At 38.6% G+C, this 23,594-nt stretch overlaps 1 protein-coding gene and 1 long non-coding RNA gene across 3 annotated transcripts in view; one reads left to right on the top strand and one right to left on the bottom strand.

Moving 5' to 3' along the window:
* The window catches only part of LRMDA (leucine rich melanocyte differentiation associated), a 1,005,591-nt gene that overhangs the window by 94,111 nt on the left and 887,886 nt on the right, over window positions 1-23,594 (bottom strand). The gene's annotated exons all lie outside the window — the stretch shown is intronic.
* Window positions 629-22,145, top strand: LOC144588367 (uncharacterized). Of its 2 annotated transcripts, XR_013543888.1 has the most exons (5): window positions 629-13,225; window positions 14,475-14,596; window positions 15,349-15,417; window positions 16,117-16,214; window positions 16,711-22,145. It is a non-coding gene; the product is annotated as an uncharacterized LOC144588367 (long non-coding RNA). The 2 variants fall into 2 exon arrangements; XR_013543887.1 differs by having other exon boundaries at window positions 14,475-22,145.

A 23,594-nucleotide genomic window follows, 5' to 3' on the forward strand; every position in this document is an offset into this window, starting at 1 on the left:
ACACACCCACATCTGTGTCCCAACTACTTCTGCAGGATTCTGCCATGCTGAGGAGGCAATATACTGTATGTAACATAGGAACTATCAATCATGTCAATAATGTTCACATGACAAGTTCTGACACATGTTATATTTCCAGCTTAGAAAGTTATGGTACAGAAGGAATTATGCTTCAGATAAAATGCACTTTGGATGAAAGGAAAACAGAGCATTTGCCTGTCTTTTAGCAACGGGTACTTAACTCAGTAAAATGAATGAATGAATGAATGAATGAATGAATGAATGAATGAATGAATGAATGAACGAATGAATGAATGAATGAATGAATGAAAAGCAACCTGCAGTATCCGTCGGACTTGGCCAAACTTGGCCTTAAGAGGCTGTTTTGTTATTTTAATATGCAAGATGATAAGAGCAGCCTTGAAACCAACAGGCTAATGGTGTTAATAAGAAATAACATAATAATGATATCCTAATATAAGTTTCACTAGGAAATTATGTGGAAAAATTGATCAGGATAATGCAGAGGGTGGGGAAATAGCACAGCTCTATGCAGCCACAGAAGATGCAATCTTTAATTCATTATGGCTTTAACCTCAGTTGTGCTGAAGGTAGCCCCCCCCCTCCATTTGCATCTGTGTGGAAGACAGGGGAGAAAAGACCCTACTGTTGCCATGTGGTATAGGCAGAGATATCTGGAGTAATGGGCAGCTATGAGTAACATCTCCTCTCAAGTCTACTTCTAGTATATTTGACAAAGATCTCTGCCTGCCTTTGGCCAGCCTGTCCTTTGCCGGCTTCCTTGCCCACCATTTGTGTGTGTGTGTGTGTGTTTGTGTGTGTGTGCACACATGTGTGTATGTGTTTAGGAATTCAGGAGGTGGGTTTTAAGGTTTCAAATTTGTCCCTACCTCATACCTGGGTTGGGGGAACATCCATGTGACTGATGCACAAGTCAGTGAGCCCAGGTCTTTTGTCACTGCAAACAGTGCCTCAGCTCATGGGCTGGGAAGTGAATACCAGTTAGCAGTTGGGATGCTTTATTACTGGACCCATGTCCTATGCCATGCATAGGCATATTGCAGTTTAGTACCATGGTGGGGCGGTAGGTTCAGAATGTGTAAATCTCTGTGTCTCAGTCAAATTGCATTCCTCCAATTCCACCTGGATTGTTTACCATATTTGTTGCAGATTATGTTATGAGACTTTGCTTTTTCTCCCTATATTGAAATCTAAACACATTTTTCTTCATTTTTCCTAATCTGCACATTTATTTACACAATTTACCTAATGCATGCATTCATCCACACATTATCTAATTTACACAATGCCCCACTGACAAGAGCCTGTTTGTGGATATTTCTTCAACTGATTGCATTTTAGCTGTTTGCATTTTAAAGATCGTGCATAGCTTACCAAATGTGCAAATGCAAAGGGGGGTACATTTCTTCTCGCAATTTCTTCTAGCAGTGAGGTGCAGAAGTGCTACATTTTTTTCCAAGATTGTGTTGGACCAACAAAATTCTTTCTCCATCCTTAAATTAGATGCAAGACTACTGTTTTTAACAGCAATCCCATGTGAATAATGGGTAGCCATGCCATCATCAACAAACTGAACTCAAGAGATATTTGGAATATACATTGTGAGCATCCAGTTGAAAAGGATGCATGCCAATAGCAGATATGGTCTATCACAACACTTTACTCAGCACACTGCTTAAGTGTAAAATGCTTTGTAATTATTCGGTCATAAGCATCACCAACTGATTTTCCTCTTTATATATGTGCACTAAACTAATAAGCAACCCAGTGCCTTCTTATTGCAACTTGTTATAGGCTCATGAGTTCTGCCTCATTATACAGATTACATCTAAGAGTTGCTGCAATAGCTGTCTGAGAGAATGACTGCCCTTCCTTCTGAAAATGACATCCTTCAGTGGAAAGCTTCCCATTCCAAAATGACAAATGTCAACAGTAGTTGGTGGAACAGAGGAACCTGGATAGGGCATCCATGTACACATTTGATAACATGTTGATGATTATTGGGAAAAATAAGCCAATTAAAAAATCTATTTCTTGCTTTCCGCTTTTTCAAGAAGCACTGCAGCAGGGAAAAAAAAATCTAATCTATAAAAGTAATATATTTGTATGATGTGCGGACTCGTTCTAGGTAGAATATTTTAAAAAAACATACAGGATAAGATCAAAAGGGATTTGTGAAGCATCTGTGCACCATTAAAAGTATTTATATACTTCTATAAAGATTGAGAATCTGGTCTGGGTACTCAGTGTAAGGTATTCACTGCTCAAACACTGAATTAGTCTCTGTTCTATCCATGCTTCCTCTCTCCACTGAACTTCCTATCTGTGTCATAATCGTAGCTTTCCTCCAGCACACCAACCCTTTGCTAAGCAAATGTCTACTTGAATAATGTTTGTCAAAATCTGTATGCTTTCTAAAAATGTACTAGACAACCTAATGTCTATTTCACAGTAATCAAGGTATAGCATTAGAGCTAAGAGTTTGGTCTATTTATTTATTTATAGTATTTTTATTGCTTTTCTACCCTCCAAGTGATGTACAACAGATAAGTGAAAATTATTATTCCCATATTAAGAACGTTAATTTAAAAACAGATTAAAAACTTTACTTAAAAGGTGAACTAAAGCACTCTAACATTAAAACAATTGTTAAAATATAAAACGCCTTTGGCAACAATACCATTTTGGGTGTTGCCCAAGGCTCAACAGAGGCAATCTGATGTCCTTCAAGAGGGAATGCATAATCGATGGATGGGATTGTGCTCCCTCTGAATGACCAGGTTCACCACACTGGGCTACTCTGAGACCTTGCATTACTGCCAGAATATGAGCTTGCATGTCCACTTTGTTATAAGTATATGCTATCCAGCATCAGAATCACATTTCAAAACTGCTTTGTCTAATGGATTTATTATCCATGTCTCATTTGTTTAATTTCATTTTGAACAACATTTGAATATGTTTGGGTTACCCTTCAGGTTCCAGGATAAAAGCCAAGCACCAATCTTCCAACCTTCTGATTACAAATCTCTTACTCATTTACAATTCTTATAAATTCGAGTTTTAAATATTTGGGTCAAACCAAAGCCACTGGAGTGGAACAATGAGACCACACCGCTCCTCATTTCCTTTGCAGTTCCTTCTCCAAAATTCCCCCAGAGGATCCCACAAGCATTCAGAAGAGAGACGAGGACACACAAAGGGAAGGGAGAAGGAATATTCTTGTCACAGTCCTGCTTATAGAAGCCACTCCCTCACTGGGAAGAGGCAGCTGGGTACGGTCCATAATGATTTTCTAACACATTTTGGGAATGACAAGAAATATTTTAAAAAACTGGCCAATTTGTATTACCCCAGTTTTGCTAAAAAATACATTTTACTCTTAAAAGAGAATGAGGTGAAAGAATACTGGTGTGGTCATGTTGAGTATCCATGCCCTTCCATGTATGTACATGGAAGTTGGGGGAAAATCTTACCATTCAGTGAGACAGAATGTCAAGGATTCTTCAATCCCCATGAAAGTTCTCACGTCCGGTGTGTGAAAGAGACAAGAAACACTTTCCCCAACATGTTCTCCACATGTTGCAGAAATCTGCTGCCATTTTCCTTTGTGAAACACACATAAAGTGAGCACGAATAAACAAGTTGATAGATACAAAGATACAAACTAGCCACCCAATGTCATCAACTCTGCTAGTTCATGCAAGAGGGCAATATTTATTTGATTGTGCACATTTTATAGAAGCATGCTAAAGCAGTCTCAAAAATATGCATGATCCCTGAAAGACAAATGAAAAATAATCTCTCTCCCCCCGCCCGCAACGCTATGGTGTGTTTTCTAATTTACCATGAAGGACAAATTTCCTTGGCAATTACATCACTATGTGCATGCCAACTAGCTCTGGCTGATGGCATGCATGTTTACAGCCTGAACGTTGTGTGTATGACTATATGTATGAAGATTTCCATGCCATCAGGAAGTGTGCATAACTGGTATTCCAAGCTGCATGGAAATCCTTGTGTGTACAACTGGATGTGCTAAGAATCCATTTCTGCAATGTCTGTGCTGCACATGAGAACATTGGAGTGTGACCCTCCTCACACACTATGTAAAGCTTTTGAACAGAGCTAGCCCACCAAGTAATTGTGTGCAGCAGATCAATATGCTCTGAAATACAACTATATTGTCCTGTCTTTAATGATAATCTAACTGTTCTCAAGCCTTTACATATTAAACCTAATATCCTGATGTATTTCTGCTTTATTTTCACCCTATATTCCCTCAACTAGTTGCAGGAGATGGTCTTGCAACTTAGCATAACTACCAGAAAGTTAAACTCAAACAATGCACACTTGGGATTGAATGATGTAACTGATGCAATTAACATACTCCAGACATTTTGTCTCAGAAATAGTCTGAGTTGTGTTAAAAGTGACAGACTCAAAAGTAAGTCCAAATTACATCTGACCTTTGTTGGTCTAGATAAAAAAACAGATTACCCTTCCAAGCACTAAAAAGGCGTTGGAGAGAAACAGATGGTTCTGAGAAACACATTGGTAAGCCACCAATCACTTTTATTTTCAGTTACAAACTAATTATGTTAAATTAAAGACCAAAATTCAAGGCAGTCTGTCAGCTGATGGGAAGAGAAACAGACAGAAGGGAACTGGAGAACAGCAGTTAAGCTAATGAAGAAGAGACAAATAGGTTTGCCTCCTATTAAATTAATACAAGGACAGTATAGTATTCCATACTGTATGATGTGCTCTCTTGTACACAGATTGATAGGGTTATATGTGATGGTAGTGAACTATATTGCCATGTGAGATTAATCAGCACAGTTCAAGACTAACTATGAGCACTATCCATGCTGCCAACATAATCTATCATCCCCTAAAATGATCTCCTATATGAACAAAATGCTGGACTGGATTGGCCTTTCACCTGCTACATCAGCACTCTTCTTAGGCTTCATGGTCCTATTGTCACAGTCAGGAACATAGTCTTCCCTTGAAGTAAACAAGGAAGGCTCCTCTGCAACAATCAGTCTTCTTTAGAAATATGGGCTTAGTAGCATGCATTCCACTTTTATAGTCAATAGGGTCTAGTCCCTTGTGGGATCTACACACTGGAAGGAAAGGGGAGATGGGATAGGGTTAGGAAGTCAAGAAGATGATTTTCATGCAGAAGATTCTGGGTTCAATCCCCAACACCTCCAGCTGAAAACTTTTGACTGCTAAAATTATTCATAAAACAGAGCATCCTCTGTGCTATGTGCTTTTATTTGCACTCAAATGGTTCACATTCACCCACAATACAAGGGTAATAGTACTGATCTACAGAGAATAATCATGCAAATAGTAGAAGAATCATTGTCATTAAGAAACAGAATGTGTGTTGCTCTTGTTTTTAAAAGGTCATCATTTCCATTGCATTCAGCGCCAAGAGAATGCTATTTTTAAGATGACAATTCAATGATGTCTGTCTCCCTGACAAATCCATAAGCTTTGTAACACCAGCAATGGAAACTGCTGATACTGTCAGAGATAAATGGCAATTTTGTGTACAGGTGGAAGAAATGCATAAGAGCTCAAACATTTTGGAAGATAGTGGCAGATACAATTTATACAGTATTGGATATTCATATGCTTCTGGATCCCCTAATATGCAATACCAGAAGAATATCATGATTGGGTTTTATATCTGTTAGTTGCTGCAAGATTTTCGTGCTGTAAATGTAGACATTTGTAAATATTGTATAGAAAATGTTGCTTAGGTTACAATGCTATGGTCCCTGAGATGGTACTTCAAGGGCCATGGGACACTTTAGAGCTCTTCCCTTCTGAGTGGAAAAACAAAAACCTGATCTAAGAAGGGAAATCCAACTTCACAAACTTGTTTTCATCTGCTGTGGAAAACCTGCAGTCTTCAGCTTCCAGCATTGCACTGCCAGTAGAGGTGAAAAGGAAACATTCCAAGGGTATGTTGGGATCAACTGGGGAAGGGTTTTCCTACATTTTGAGGAAATATATGCCAGCCTTGCAATTGCCTTCCATGGATAAACTCTGCTCCAAATGAAAGCAGTAGTAGCCATGTCAGCCATACAACAAATCCCAACAAATTCTGGTGTAATACCTTTATTCAGCCAACCAAAAAGGCACAAAAAGTACACACGTTTTCATGATCAAATATGTCTTCAAATTTAGGAGCCAAGATCTTTAAAGTTTGCACTTTTCCTTGTGCATTTTTGGGTAGATCTAATAAAGGAAATCAACTCTGAGTGCTCACTGGAAGGACAGATCCTGAAGCTGAGGCTCCAATACTTTGGCCATCTCATGAGAAGAGAAGACTCCCTGGAAAAGACGCTGATGTTGGGAAGAAGGAGGAGGAGGAGAAGTGGGACGACAGAGGACAAGATGGGTGGACAGTGTCATTGAAGCTACCAACATCAATTTGACCCAACTCCAGGAGGCAGTGGAAGACAGGAGGGCCTGGCGTGCTCTGGTCCATGGTGTCACGAAGAGTCGGACACGACTAAATGACTAAACAACAACAATAAAGGCATAACTTTAAAGGAAAACATTATTTAAAAAAAAACCTAAAAAGGGAAAGGGGAAAGAGAAATATGGCCTTAATTTCCAGGCTTTGAATTAGGTTGTTTCTCCACTTGCACATCTCTTCTAGTAATAGGATTGCTCTGCTCATCTAAACATTTATTTATTAACTTAAAAAACATTCTATCCCATTGTGTATCCAGGGATCTTAGTTTGGGGTACCAAGGAGTAGGAGGAGGAGGAGGAAAATGAGCTGCAACAGCAAAGAGCTTTAGCAACTTCAGGTGACAGAACAGAGTAAGTAACAAAGGCAACATGGGTGTCCTGAACACCAGATACTTGCAGTAACTAGCTAAGTACAGTCAGATGATGTAAGGACCGGTCCAAGGCCAAAGCGAATAAATACAATCTATGGAGGACCTTCACCTGTCTGCTGGTTGTCAGTCCTTCTATTTGGTGTACACATGAACTATGGGCTGACTACTTAGCCTTCTGTTCTGACTCTGCTCTTACCCGCTCCTTGAAGTTCAGCATGCTGCCTCTGAACATGGCAATGCTTTCAACTGCCTCCACAGACCTTCACAATGAACACGTGAAAGCCTGTGTTACCTCCAGGGAGGGACATGCAGGTGGCGGTGCCTACGTGCACCCCCACCACTCATTCGGCCCTTTATGGTTTCAAGAATAGGCCTGTTGCTTGTCTTAACATAAACTTCCTCGTAGCACAGTTCCATGTCTACTGCCCTGAACTTCCAGGAGGAAAATAGGAGTTGCAAATGCAGTAAGTAAATATATAAATATTAAGAAATCAACACTAGAACTTCCCAACAATATGATCAATGATTGTCACCATTCTTGGGCAAAATGGGATCTGATGGGAAACATTTGAATAACCAGGTGTTAAATTAACGAATTATCAAGGATTTAAAATACAAAATAAGGAAGAATCTACAATTTTATTATTCTACAGTTAACTTTTTTTAAAAAAAGACAAACTAGGGGTAGTCAAAGGAACTAAATCAAAATTCAGGATGTAATAAGAAGGAATATATAGTGGCTAGGCTCAGGATAACTCACAGAAATCCCTAGGAAATTGTATTGCTATAATTCTTTTCCTCTCCCTGAGTAGGGCTGATTACTGGATAACCACAGTCTGTACTATATTCTCAAATAAACAGCTTGACAGGCTCAACGTGACAGACATCAATACTAATCTTCCCAGTCTGCCTGTAACCAGACCCTGGGAGAAGGCAAACCACACCAACCTGTCCACAGGATGAACTACTAGCTTCTCCATCAGAGGAGCCACTAATACTTATTCGCGGCTTTCTTCCATGATAAGTGGTTTGTACATGTTTTGTTTGTTTCCCATTATTATTTTCATTTCATTGTAGCTCTGTGAAGCCTGATACTTCCCTCCAAGTATTTTAGGGATCCTACATCTGCCACCACACAGCGATTTGAACATGACACCGTGATAGAAAACAGGGGAATGGGATAGAAATAAAAGAGCAAGGGATCCCAAAAGTCTCATTTGGCTCTCTGTGCAGAGTGAGCCCATCAACACCAATAACTGTTAACGAAGAGGAAGGCGTCACACTAACGGAGAAGAAGGATCACTCACGTCAAGACCCCATTTGACTGGAAAGTATCAATCTTTTTTCTTGATCTAGAAGGACATATAAAATATATAATAGGCTAGTAGCATTAGCTTTTGCATAACCATTCAAGTTCAATACATGTCTCAGAAAGACCACTCGGGGGGCATCTTTGCAGTGAGTGTGACTGGGCCATTTAATTTCTTCTAGCAGCCATCATCAGATTGTTGAATCTGGCAGAGATGTAATAGGCAAGGAATGATTACACTCTAAAAAACATGGCTGTGTCTTTGTGGCATTGACTGCCTTGTTTATCAGAGGCTGGAGATGGAACTGCTGAATGGTGGCGGTTGCCTTTGTAACATGAAGACTACTGCGTCCATGAAGATGGCACATCACAAATTTGTGACAATGATGCACCAAAATAGGTGATATTCCATGCTGGAAAAAAAAATCAAATTTATTTACTGTTTACTATGCTGGTGCATTTCAGACTCGTTCTCTTTCTTCATGAGGATCAAATGTAAAATCCAGAGCAGCAACTGAACTGTATATGGGAACTCCTTCTTGTAGTTTGTATACCTGGTTGTCTCAGGTGAAGAGAACATTTCTTACATTTAGAGCTCATTAAAAAGAAAAAGGTCCTTCCAGCGCTTGGTATTGGATCCCCCTTCCCTCCCATCTGTCATGATGCTCCAGTCAGAGTGCACAGTGTTCCCTATCTCTGCTTTGGAAAGCGCAGGGTTGATGCTCTCTGTGTTTCATTGTTTGTGCTAAAGGAACCATTTCCTATCATCAGCTGGTCTTGAAAGAATGCTGCTGCTAATTTCATATAATAAATTATCACTTTAATGTGTATGCTCAAAAGTGATAATGATAGGCCTTTTCTGCTTCAAGGCTGATATATCTCAGTCAGTTACTTAACCATGAAGATTTAAAGACTTCTGAAGCCAGTTCTTTCTGAGAGATGTACTTCCAATTAAAATGGTCTACTCCCTAAATGAACTGTAAGCTCTCTTGTATAATAATGGAAGCTCCTCTTGTATTTTAAACATTTTGCTCATACAGCTCCACATACAATCCAGTGTACAAAGACCCAAGAAATTATTAACCAGAGATACAGCCCTAAGGGGAAGGACCAAACATGACAGAGAGATCTGATTATAAAGACACAAAACTTTGGAAAATTATTTCTGGACTATAACTCCCAGAGTCCAGTCCATCTTCGCTCCCTGAACAGTATAAATATGCTATACAGATGTTCCCAAACCCCAGACCCATTTCACATTCTTTTAATGAGCACTTAAAGTATATTAAAGGGTACGTACACTCCACAAACATAATGTCTGAAGCAGCTCTCGGTCTCTCTCATATGGGCTATTACCCCTGTCAACAGGAAGAGCTTCCTATTTGCATGGGGAATGTACTCATATCCTCAGGTTCAAAAAACAAAAACAAAAAACTAACAAATACGGCTCTTCTTCCTAAGTATCTTTTGCACCCCATTCTCATATCAAGAAAAAGAACTTGAGGCCTTTCTGCCTCATTGTCATAGTTTCCAAAGCTCGTTTCTGTGATCATTTTTCATTTCCTTTAGAACAACCTGATTTCCAAAAGGAAACGAAACTAGCACGTTTGGTTAAATGTTACTGTGATACTTTCAGAATGAATCCTGCTTGCCTCAGGGAAGCAGAACAGAAGATTATGAACTATTTATTTACATGGAGATATGTATACTGGATATTTAACATGCTTTTGGTTTTTAATATTGACTGTCAAATCTACCCCACATTAATTTCTCAAAACCTTTCGCATGTAATCCTCCACCACCAATCTTGGGGTAACTCTTGTATTGTATGAAGTGTTTGCTTTTGTCTGCTCTGAATCTGCTGCTTACCAAATTTCCTGGATATGTTCTGAGTTGTAGTGTTCTTCATTACCTTGCCCTCAGTCATTTCTGCCACCTTTCATTTCATCTCTTCCTTTTTCTTCAGCCTTTCTCAGCCCCAGAAGCATGCCACGTGGGCTTGGCAGGAGGCAGGGTGCAATAGAGTTATCTAGAGCTTGGTAAAGTTACTTTTTTAAAGACCCCAACTTCCAGAATCTTCCAGTGAGCATGGCTAACTTTTCCCAGCTCTGGAATTACCCTTTCCAATCTCACTGTTCCTCCACAAACACAAATATGTAATTCTTTCAGATAGCATTTGACACTGATACACAGCTTCTGCTGCTGACAGCTCCCCCCGGACCAGTTTAAAAGATAGTGAGCCTGTTCCAGGTTCACTAAACTAGACAGCTTGTAAAGCCTCTGGCTTTGAAAAACCTCTATGTTTGATTCCCCTTCCAGGGCTAAAATGAAAAGGAGTTTCTTTTCTCAGTGACTTTAAAAAGAATGGAGTGGTGATTAACAGCAATATTTTTTTTTAATGAAACACAACCCTTCATCCTTGCCATCTTCTGACCATCCTTGCTCGTATGCAGCTCCCTGACAAGTAGAATAATAACGGTCATACATCACTGCCCTGAAAGTCCAATCATCTAAATCTTCACTCGCTCCAGCCTCTGAGACTCAATTACTTTATTGACATGCAATCTTCATAAGGGGAGAAATATTGTGCATGTAAGGTCACTTGGTTATGAAGACATATTATCATATTATCTGCATGAGGGTTGCAGGGCTAAGACCTGACAGAGCTAATTATAATGGTACATGATAGAGTGCTCAGTACATATTATTTGCTTGGCTGCAGCTAAAGGTGAGCTGAGACCCAACATCACATCGCCTCACACATGAAAGTAACGTGCTTCCATCACAAAAGCCGTAACTTTTCTGAGCCTAACATTTTGCAGAAAGTATTGCCCGGCATGGCTTTTTCTTTCTTTCTTTCTTTCCCTTGGGTCACATATAGAATAAAGGAGGTATGTAATAAGCTAATCCTAGTAATATGCACAAGTAGTGCATAGGAGCTGAAATATAAATTTGGAGATTGAGATTTCAGTAAAAAAAAATATGTAACACATTTTGTTATTCACTACTGAGTTTCTAAATCTGACATATCTGTATTAATGTGGGACGTGGAATTTTTAAAAATATGTTAATTGTTGACATTAATATTAAAGTCATAGGGTTGACTGAGAAAATTGCATACAATAGTCTGTATTGGTGATTCCCAACGTTGGGTCTGCAGATGTTCTTGGGCTAAAACTCCCAGAAGCCTTTGCCACTAGCTGTGCTGGTCAGGACTTCTGAGAGTTGTAGTCCAAGAACATCTGCAGACCCAAGGTTAGGAACTACTGCCCTATATGATGCTATGATCCACAAATGGCATGTTTTGATGTCATCGCCTTCAAAAATGCACTTTTAAGAGTTTGAGTGGTCTTCCCCAACCTGACACCATCCAATTTCATAGGCCAACATCTGGAAAGTGCCAAGCTGCTCAGAGACCTTTGGGTAGTGTGGGCGGCATATAAATTAAATAAATAAATTAAATAAATAATAAGTTGGGGATCACTGTCCTAAAGCTTAAGGTCTAACAGCTTATGTCAATGACCTATGCATTTTCTCTGCTTTCCAACTCCACCTACTCCTGGTAACAAACATACTATTTGCTGATCTTCAAACACTATGAACTGTCTAAGGGTCAGTGGACCAAAATATGTAAAATTCTCATCAAAGAATAAAATGCCCCTAAAGCAACTTTGGATTAAAAATAACCCATTGTAAACATACAAAAGTAATGTTTTTTCCTTCCACTTAAGTTTTGAAAATTTTGCTACTCTGTTACACACTGGCTAAAATTCTGTTTCTTAGCACAGTAAGTTGCAAGAAGAGTAGACTCACTGAATTAGGGGAATTTATTGAGTCTGCATTTATTTATTTATTTATTTATTTATTTATTTATTTATTTATTTATTTATTTACTTACTTACTTACTTACTTACTTACTTACTTACTTACTTACTTACTTACTTACTTACTTACATTTCTGTATTGTCCATCTAGTGGAAATCCACTACTCTGGGCAATTCACATAGAGATAAAAAGACATCCCAACCCACCAGCCAAATGGGAAAGTAATAAAAAATTCATACAACCAAATAATAAAAAGGAAAAAATGCCCCATGGCAACAACAGAATGGAGTTTCAAATTATGGACCATAAAAAGAGAAAGAAAAATATCTATTGTAGAGGGAGGATGTTCTTCACAGAGCTCTGTTTTAACGTAAATTTCTGAGAGTTGAAAAGGAGGTGGCCTAATGTACCTTCACAGGCAGGGAATTCCAGAATATCATGGCCACCATCAAGAAGGCCTGATTCCTGGCCGATGTCCTCCAGACCCGCCTTGGCGTTGCCACCTGTAATAACAAGGCCTGGGAGAAATGGGGTGGCATGGGTTGTAGATCTTTGGGAGAGATGCTCCAACAGGTATCAAGGTCCACAAGCTGTTAAGGGCCTTGTAAGTCAATGTTAAGACCTTGAATTTGGCACAGAAGTTCACAGGAAACCAGTGCAGGTAAGCCAGGATCTGTAAGCTCCATTGATTCAATGGGCCTACTCTAGCTGTGATATACTACGCTAAGCAACAGAATTTCAGCAGATCATTATTAGATCAGATAGCAATATTATTTTAATTCACTGTTTCAAATGCTTAGTCATAAAATGCAATGGATCCCAACTTCAGTTAACTGGCAATTAAATCAACACATCATCTGAAGCACAGATCGCTTAAAAGGAAAAGAGCCTCTATTTATTCTGATGTAAATTTGCCCTAATCTGAGTTTGGCAAATTGAGTTGTTTTTGTTTTGCAATCAGTCACCATTAGATTAACACAGGTTTTTTTTTCATGTCTTATTTTACAGACCCATACTTCTGAAAGATCTGCATGCCTAGAAGAATCATGTCATGAGAAGAGGAATCCCCCACTTTGTTTCAGGAGTTCTGTCATAGACAAGATGGAGTACAAACCATTTCCTAAAGGCTGGCAATTTGAAAATCATTGCGCTACATCAACTTTCCTATGGTGTGGAGGTAGAATAATGAATGGATTTCTTTTACTTCCTTTTGAACAAAAGTACTGTAATCTCCAATTGCCCACTACACAGTTTAACCTAAAATCTGTCATTCACTGACTTATTCCGATTCAAAAATCCAAAACATATTTTTCTTTCTTTCTAACTTTGGTTTCCCTTGGTGCCCACATTGCAGGTTTTCTATTGTAGTGATGTTACTCGTTAAGACTGACAGTCAAACTGTGTCTTTTTGAACTATTGGCATAACAGAGAACAGATTATTCTTTGATGTTCTTCTTTCTATTTTCCCCTCAGCGAGGAGCAGCAGCCACAGGAAACATGGAGAATAGAAGGAATACTGTAAAGAATTAGGCAGTTAACTGGCAATGATATTGTCTCAGTCTCACTGTGGGACGCTCAGAACGTGCAAATTAAGAGTCTAATAAGTGTTAATATATTTCCTTATATTCAGGATTTTCTATTTTATTATTGAAACAAATTGCCCCCCTGTCTGTTTCACCGAAATTCTAGTTCACTCTGAAGCCTATAATTTAATTGTTCCAAAGAACAACATTACCAGCCCTGTAAATATGTGTGTATGTTTTCCCCACCAGAATCTTAAATTTCACAGACATTATAGGTCCCAGTGGTCTTCATTTACCCAGAGCGGTTACAGATATGCCTGAATATTTTTAAACTGAAATTTATGACAAAATCATCTAGTCCACCCCTTGACTCTTTCCTGGCAAATTGGAACCACATAGGAATGCCAATGTTGACTTCATGGCTGCCTGATAACAGCAGCAAAAATAATCCAAAGATGTACTTTTATCTAGATTTTAACTTGATTTCCTGTTCATACATGTATTACCACAATTCATGTCTATGTATCTGTTCAACTAAGCTTGGTGTCCTGCTGCAGATGCAGTCTACATAAGAGTAAAACAGCCTTTCAGGGAATGGACAGAACAGCATAAATCTCTAGGCATGTAGACACACACCTCCCCGGGCATCTGCAACTGTCACTGTTAGCATACACAGTAACACAACTGGCAAATGATGTCAACAGACATCCCTTCATATATATATATGACGGTGCTTAAAAAATGTGGCCCACAAAATATTATGGAACTTTGATCATCCCTGAAGTGATTATGCAACAGGTGTTCACCTCTTTCTAGGAACATTCCCACGTTTCTTTTATAGGGCTCTATACTTGGCTCTGAGGTAAGAGGTTGAGTGGTTGATTCTTCGCTTTTGTCTCCCAGGAGAACAGCCAGCCTCTGCAGCCTTGGTCAAGCTACCTGACCCCAGGGCACCCCCAGAAGAAGGGATGGTAAACCACTTTTGAGGACTCTCCATAGAGAAAACCCTGGACAAGGTCACACAAGTGAGAGTTGCCTTGACTGCATATAATTATTGTGACTGCGAAGTAGTATCCCTCTGTTGTCAGACTCCATTTTAAGTTCAAAATTGTGATGAGGAGAATTCGTAAAACACAGGACCTATCAAGATCTGTCTCTATGGAGACTGCATTATTCTCCTCCCTTGCCCATCATAGTTTAAGATGTAAAATATTTGAAAGTGTTCTCTATCCAAAGCAGATAAAAAGCATATTGCAAAGGAAAACATCACCTTAATAATAGCCACTCCCCAAATTTAGCAACATAAACCATTAGAGAGTTGGATATTTATTATATAAAGTGAACAAATATATATATATATCAGAATAAAATAATCATATATTAGCATTTATGTATGCACTTCTATTGTGGGAAAAGCAAAAATAAGTTTCATAAATTAATATGCCACAATAAACATAAAAACATGAACAAAACTGGAAAAAATGACAATGCTTTTTTTAACAGAAGCTATACAACTCCATATTCTTTACTACTGTTCCATATGTTGCAGGTTCTCTATTTTAACATTTAGAAAATTAACATAATATAATAAAATGGCAAACCCCTTATGCCCCAGTAAAGTATTTATTACAGTTTACTAAGCTTTAAAACTATTAATATCCAGATGTGATCATGCCAGGTATGGCTTTTCCATTAACTGCTATTAAGGATTGCTCTGGGCTTTGTTGATTTGGTCAATCTGTTTGAAGAGCTAATAAGTGTGTGTTGTTTCCTTCAGATATCTTTACAGACTAAACAGTTCATCCAAATAGTGGGTCTTGATGGTGCTGCTGTGAAATAAATGACGGTAAAGAATGTAGAAAGTCACAAAACTTACTTTTACAGAATGCAGTTGCCATGTTGAAAAAAAAATAATCAAATCCTATGGGGATGCAAGAGGCTTATCATATAAGGTGGGGTTAAATATGTTATTCACTTTTTCACCTGATCCACAGGGGCAGTGATTATTAAACATCTTGACTCTCACACTCCTCAGGCTTATTTGCCCACTTTGTCCTTTAATCTGATTACCTAGGCAACCGTGTGAGTGCAGGAATTTGTCACAGAGCATTCTCTCTGAAATTCAAGGCTTACCACGATCAGGCTCCACTTTTTACGGCTGAGCACCAAAGCCTGCTGAAGACTACACTGTCAGTAATCCATATCCTGGTTACCATAGTGTGAGTGGCACTAGTGCTTGCTACAGAAGTTGCCAGAGATACTTGAGAACATTTTCAGTTGTTACTGGAAAGTGATTATTTGAAGTACAGTTCTCGATTGCGGTGGGGGGGGGAGGGCGCTGCACTGCAGCAAAGGAGGGGGAAATTGAGAAGCCACTTGTCCTTGCTTGAAAATTCATAAGCCATGGCAGTTGGGCAGAGTGGTGTTTCCTGATTTCCTGACTATGACATCATCAAAGGGCAATAAGGGAGGTGGGCACATTGGCAATTCATAAATTCAAAAATCATACTGTGATCTGAGCATGACAGATTCTTCTTCATTTTAGAGAGAAGGCAGGATAAGTTGAAGAACATATATGGAGTCAGAAGTGTCCCATCTTTTCCCTTTGCAGAAAAGGCATTGTGTTTTGAACTTGAAAGTGAAGTAAGTCACCTAGATTTCATGTCATTTTGTCTCCTATCTTTCTCTGCATCGGTATCCTAAATTGGGGGATGCGGGAGTGTGCTGCCATAAAACCAAAGAACATTAAATGAGGTCATTTAAGTTAAGCTATCAATACTGTGATTATTAATCAGAGTTGTTAGCACTGTGTCATAGCATAGCTCTTTACGTTTTTAAGGCGCATGTGGACATTTCTAATAATATTACACTATCTGTTGTTCACAAAAATGGAAGGATGTTGATTGTAGATTTTCATCTAAGTACATCTCCTGCTGATTCTGAATGTAAGAAGCAATGGCAAACAATATAAAACCCAATATAAAAATTTGGGGCAAACTTTTTGTGATTTGTATCCCAGCACTTGCTAGTTACGACTCGCAGAAAAACCAGCCAGTCAGTTATTAAAACAACAAAACCTCTGAAAGCCATAAATCTCTGTCTAATAAAATGAGCTGTTTATTTAAACTTTGCTGTGCAGAGATGGCCTCTTGGAAGGAAGGAAAAAAGCTTCACAGCACAGACCTTGGCAAGAAAACATAGGAAGAACAAAGCCAATGAGCGACAGCAAGGGTAGAGAGAACAAGATGTGGAATGTGAACAGGAAAAGATACATATGTCGTTTTTAAAGTGACTACATGGAATTTTGTTGATGGGAAGACAAAGGAAAAGGTCACCCCCTCAGGCATCAAAGCCATTTTATTAAGGAAATATGAGGACTAAAAAGGAAACAAATGGTAATGGTATGCCCCAAACTATGAAACATTATTTTTTTAATATATTGTCAAAGTAACTTTGAAGCTAACAAGGACAGGCATGTAATTTCAGCCCTCTGTATTTTAGATACATTATGGAATGTAAAGCATTCAATATATTTGGATGGACTGTGAGGTGTACATGACTAGGTGTCACCTACCTAGCTATAATGCACTTGGACAACATGACAATGATGATATCACCCACAGTGAAGACAGAACTGGGATGGTCTCCAGAAAATAGGTGCCAGGCAAAAATGAAATGAAAATGAGCAGCAATGGCCTTTGGAAAAATGGGAACCGTGTGCCAAATTGCAGGCAACTAAAACAAAAAAAGAGGGCATTATGAAATGAAAGCCGGTATTATGAAGGGGCCTTCATTGGATTTCATTGTCAAAATAAGATATGAGTTAAGCAGTAAATGTATACAACATTTTAAAAGGATTATTTTACTCCTTGTCGGTCAAAGACAAGATGTTTCCTATAAGGAGTGGAATATTATATGCAAGAAAGGCATTTTGCCATGTTCTTTTGACAGTTTGAATTAAAACTCTGGAAGGAAGGCCAGAACACATGTCACTGACTGGGGCAAGAATAATATGTCAAGAAAATGTATCACACTGGTTTTAAATGTAGAATACATTAGTTCATGTGAAATATATGATGTAGCACTGAAATAACCCTTTTGGTAAGAACGCTAACAAAATATATGTGGTATGACAAGGCGCATAAGAATAAGTGGATCTTCATGGATCTATCCACTCGTAGATCTGTTTCTCTGTCTTCCCACAGAACTTGATCTAAGGCTTAAGTTCAGATAGTGCAGGCGAGCCAAAGGTATTAACTCAAAACTGCAGTAATGGCAGTCAGCAAGTTACAAGAAGAGAGTATGATGGCAAGGAGAGACAGATAGATTTCCCATTAATTGAGCCTTGGTGTATTTCAGATTCAGTGGCTCAATGTGGAATATGAGTTACACTATGAGGCAGGCACCCTTTTCTTACCCATATACAGTGGACCTCGATTTACAGAATTAATCCGTATTAGAACGGTGGCTGCAGGTCAAAAAGTCTGTAGGTCGAGTCTCCATTGACCTATAATCCATTGAAAACCGATTAATCTGTAACCGGTTGTTTTTGTTCCATTTTCGTTTTTTTCCCGGTCTGTAGGTCGATTCTCTGGCTGCAAGTCGAACCTAAATTTTGTGGCCAGAGAAGTCTGTAACTCGAAAAGTCTGTAAGTGGGGCCGTCTGTAAGTTGAGGGTCCACTGTAGACTTTCCAGAGTCTCTCAAATTTACATTTGAAGACTGCAACAAAATGCAGACACCATGTCTTCAGCTTCAGCTAATATTTTTTTTCTTCTTCACCTTTTTTTTCTTTTCTTAACCATCTTGTCTAATGAAAGAGTATGAGAGCCTGCATACATTTATAGGGGCTTTGGGCTGGGATAATGATAATAGGGCCCTAAGCCAGGTTTCTGAGCCCTCCTCCTTCTTATGACCCACATGGCTACTTTTGCTTTCAGAACATATTTTGTTTTTGTTTTTTGTTTGTACTACCCAACTTTCAGCCTAGGTTTCCACAGCAGCTAAAAGCCTTCTTTTCAGTTCAGTTTAAAGATGTCCCACCTCCTTTGACCCAGCCTGTGCCTGAATAAAGGGTACACAGATTGGCGAGTGCCCTTCTGGTGACACTCCATTGGTGATCCTTGTCTGTGCCCACGATCGTATTTGTGTGTTTCAATTTCACCATGAAGACCCATTTATCTAAATGGGCAAGAGCAACCTTCATAGATTTAACGATGCACACTGGAAAGAAGTGCATGAGCATTAGTCTGCAGAAGCAGCTTCTCTATTTTCTTTTCATTATTCTCCCACTATCAGCTTTCCAAGGCAGTCACTTGGAAAGGAATGAATAAGGGACTTTCAAAATGGCATGGGTGGAGTTGTTCTTTGAGCCCTTTTTAACAGGATAAGGCAGAGAGCCTTCTTTTTTAATAATGTTTTTCTCACACTGACATTCGTACAAAGTTTTGTGCATACTTCTTAATTGCTCAAATCCTGTTGTGCAGTTAAGTAGATGGCATAACTCTGGCTATAAGTGAAGAAACCTCCATAGTTGTGCAACTCATTATGCAACAGACAGTATCTACAAAGATTTCTTAACTTTTTGCAATTTGCTTCCAAATGTTTTACTGTTTGTGTAATTGTGCAACATGATTTCAGCCAATGTGTTCATTTATTTAGGCAACTCACCTAATATAAAATTTTATTTATGTACTTCATCTAACTTCTGCAATTTCCCCAGTTCACTAGCACATGCATACTTTTGTAATTCTCCAGAGTCCTAGTCCGTCACTCTGTCCACTACACCACACTGGGTACCATCATAATCTATAACAGATGAAAACCATAGAGAGAATTTCTTCTCTGTCTGGAATTCTCGGGTCAGGAGGGCACACTGTTCCACGCACATTCAGAACAGGAGATGCTTCAGGACTATGTTACCATTGCCCAAGTGTGAGGATATAAATCCTCACTTCACTCATACTTTAATTTGAGGAGGAAGAATCACAAAATTGTTCTTCTAATTTTGTGGCACTATCAATAAAGGAACTAGAAAGAGAAAAAGAGTGAGGTTTTTTGTTTTTTTGTTTTTGCTCAAAAGAAGTACACAGATAATGCACTTAATGCAAAGTGTGCAAGATGATGATGCCTGTTACTTGTTGCTTTTTAAGCAATCAACAAATTATTCTGTGCTTCTTCTGACTGTGTGCCTTTTGCTTCTCAAATGGGAAGGACACTCATTTTCTTGCTGAGGCAGTATGCAGAAATAATGGAGTCCTGATGAGGCGAATAAAATTACAATTCTGTTGTCTCACTTCCACCTGGAAGTGGGGAATCTTACATCACTTGATAATTCTTCCTTGAGGTGTCTCACAGAGTTAAGACAGCCTAAATGGATATGAATGGAGAATTTTACGTGCACTTTTTATGTTCATGACTTAGCCCACACTCTCAGATAGGAAAAACTATCAGGAAGGCCCCTCATTCTTTCTAGCGTTTAGTCATACTCTGTGTTTTATTCCCTGGAAATGTCCCTGAGGTTCGTGGTACATAATAAGAGCAATGATGAAGAAACATTACTAACCGAACATGCATTTCAACCATTGATAAATTATCAGTCTTCATGCTAAAGTGAAGCACGACCAAGAACTTGCCAGGAAGGCATACTGGGGAGTCAAATTCCCACCTCTGGGTCTGCAGCCAGAGACCTAAACCACTGAGCTATCCAGCTTTGTTTGTTTGTTTCTTTTTTGTTTTTAATTGTTTTATATTTAAAATGTGACTGTGGCACCTCATTCTTCTGCTCAAATATTGAACTGATTAAGTGTTAATCCTTCTTTCATTGGAAGCCAGTAGCAATTTGGACTTGGTAGTCTTTCTTAATCTGTTTGCACTGAGAAACCTGTTTATAAAAAGGTTTGGAAAGAAGATAATAAAGCAACTAGCAGGAAAATAAATGCATTTTTTCTTCAGTCTCTTGCACTTCTGCCTGTTTTCAGACCATGAAGTCTAAAAACTGTTCTTGTTTGAAAATAAAATAATAGTAGGACAATCTCAAATCTTTTTGCTATCATTCCATCTTTATGTCATGTCATTTTGACATGTATCTCAATGTTTTCAGTTTGTGATATTACTGCCATGCATGTATTTTGGCACACCTACATCCATCTGTCCCGTCGACAACATTTTATGAAAATGTTCATTTTCTGCTCTTTTTAGTCCACCAGTGCTTTTAGAAAATATTTACAGATTCATTCATGCAATAGTACTTAAATGAAAAGGTATGTTGGTGAAAATTTAAAAACTGATCTGAGCATTTCACTGCCTTTCAAGTTAGGGCCATTTTGATATGTTATTTTAGAAGCTTCAGTACTATAACAGCTTTTAGCCTGCTCTTTAAAAAGTCATTAATTAATGTAAATTAAATAACTGATTGATGGATTTTTTTTTAAAAGAATGGTTATTATTTTCACTTTTTAAAAGAATGGTTATTATTTTCACTTTTGTACCTATCTCATTATTCCATTTCTGGGACAGAAGGATGTACATATTCCACATATCCTTTGCCCTCAGAAGTGTGTAAATTCAATAGACATTCTGCATGTAACTTCCAGCAGAAGCAACCATTGCTGGATAGTACTAGGAGCCATTAGTCCGGAAGCACCTTTCTGTTGCATGTACATTTAGTTGTGGGCATCAAATGATCCCTTTTGACATAGTGTCAGGGTCAATGTACAAAGATCTCATCATCTGTCATTCATAAATCAGCAAGAAGTCATAATGGGCAAAACAAAGATGTGGAAGAAGAAACCCAGTTATGAGAAAGAAATAGTAAACAGGAATACTGTATGGGGGAAACCAGTGACCATTGAATATAAAACAGAAGAATCAGACTTTACGCAAAAATGGGTAGATCAAAATGACACCACATTACCTCCTCCTGTACATTTCTCCCTGTCTTTATTGGTGAAAAATAATAAAAACCTGTCACAGTCAAACAATAATCATGCATAATTAATGGTATGTGTCATAAACAAGAATTGTGCATAATTAATGGGGTGTGTGTCAGAACCCCCTATGATAGCTGTTTCCAAAATGGTGCAAATTTATGACTTTTCCATTCAAATCAGGCGTTCTTCTATACATAGAACATTAACGGTAGAAAAATGTTCCTGAAATATGCTTTGCACACCTTCAAAGAAAGATGAAGGAAAGATGAAGGAAAAAGTGAACACTGAAAGGTGAAGGAAAAAGTGAACACCAAATGCATTCTAAGTCCTGCTGTCCATTTAAGCTGAAAAAACCATCTCATGTGTTTTTGTTTATGTGTATGCATGTGTGTTGTAGAACAGTGGTTCTGAACATGTGGTACCTGTATAACAATTGGGATAAATGAGTTATCTAAGTGTAATGCAGCTGTTTCATGCCAATGATTCACCCTCCCTTGGTCCCCATGTCCTCCTCCAAGGACTTTCTTCTATTAGCCCTACCTGCCATGGATTTCCCAAATGTAACTTTTGGATACACTAGTTGTAACTTAGGGGCACTCTGTGTTTCTACTACTGTCCCCATTCCTTGGGTTCATAAAAATAAATTAATCAATAAATGGAATAACCAACCACCCTCCTTGGGAAAAAAAAAACAGTTTTATATCACTGTGGGAACTACGCTGTTGGACAGAATGATGGGTAGAATATAGCATATACAGCCATGTGAAAAAGAAAGTACACTCCCTTTGAATTCTATGGTTTTATGTATTAGGACATAATAAAAATAATTGGGTCCTTAGCAGGTGTGAAAATTAGGTAGATAAAACCTCAGATAAACAACAAAACATGACATATATTACACCATGTCATGATTTATATAACAAAAAATAAAGCCATAATGGAGAAGCCAGGTGTGAAAAACAAAGTACACCTTATGATTCAACACCTTGTAGAACCACCTTTAGCAGCAATAACATGAAGTATGGTAATTGTTTTCTCTATGACTTTATCAGTTTCTCGCATTACTGTGGAGGAATTTTGGCCCACTCTACTTTACAATGTTGCTTTAGCTCATTAAGTTTGGTGGGCATTTGCTTCTGCACAGCTCTTGTAACGGCCTTCCACAGCATTTCAATTGGGTTGAAGTCTGGACTTTGACTGGGCCGTTACAAGACTTTGATTCTTTGTTTTTTCATCCATTCTGTTGTAGATTTGCTGGTTTTCTTGGGACCATTGTCCTATTTCATGATGCGATTCTGGCCAAGCTTTGGCTGTTGGACAGATGGCCTCACATTGGACTATAGAATACTTTGGGATACAGAGGAGATCATAATTGACTCAACGACTGCAAGGTGCCCAGGCTGCAAATCAAGCCCAAATAATCACCCCTCTACCACCATGTTTGACAAAATGTGCTGCTATATTTGGTTTTCGCCAAACATGGTGCTATGCATTATGGCCAGACATCTCCACTTTGGTCTTGTCTGTCCAAAGGACATTGTTCCAGAAGTCTTAGGGTTTGTCCAGATGTAATTATGCAAACCGAAGCCATGCTGCCATGTTCTTTTCAGAAAGAAGAGGCTTTCTCCTGGCAACCCCTTCAAAAATATATATACTTATTCAGTCTTTTTCTAATTGTACTGTCATAAACTTTAAGATTTCACATGCTAACTGAGGTCTGTAGAGTCTGAGATGTAACTCTTGGGTTTTTGCAATTTCTCTGAGCATTGCACAGTCGGACCTTGGGGTGAGTTTGCTTGGACGTCCACTTCTGGGAAGATTGGCAACTCTCTTGAATGTTTTCCACTTGTGAATAAACTTCCTCACTGTAGATGACGGACTTTAAATTGTTTTGAAATGGCCTTATAACCTTTCTCAGATTGATGGACAGCAACAATAGCTTCTTGATCTTTGCTGATGTATTTTCTCCTTGGTATTGTGAAAGAAATGGGCGTGCCTGACCACCTTATCCATCTCCTGAGAAATCTATATGTGGGACAGGAAGCAACAGTTAGAACTGGATATGGAACAACGGATTGGTTCAAAATTGGGAA

Source organism: Pogona vitticeps, chromosome 3 (genome assembly GCF_051106095.1).
Source record: "Pogona vitticeps strain Pit_001003342236 chromosome 3, PviZW2.1, whole genome shotgun sequence".
Classification (NCBI taxonomy): domain Eukaryota; kingdom Metazoa; phylum Chordata; class Lepidosauria; order Squamata; family Agamidae; genus Pogona; species Pogona vitticeps.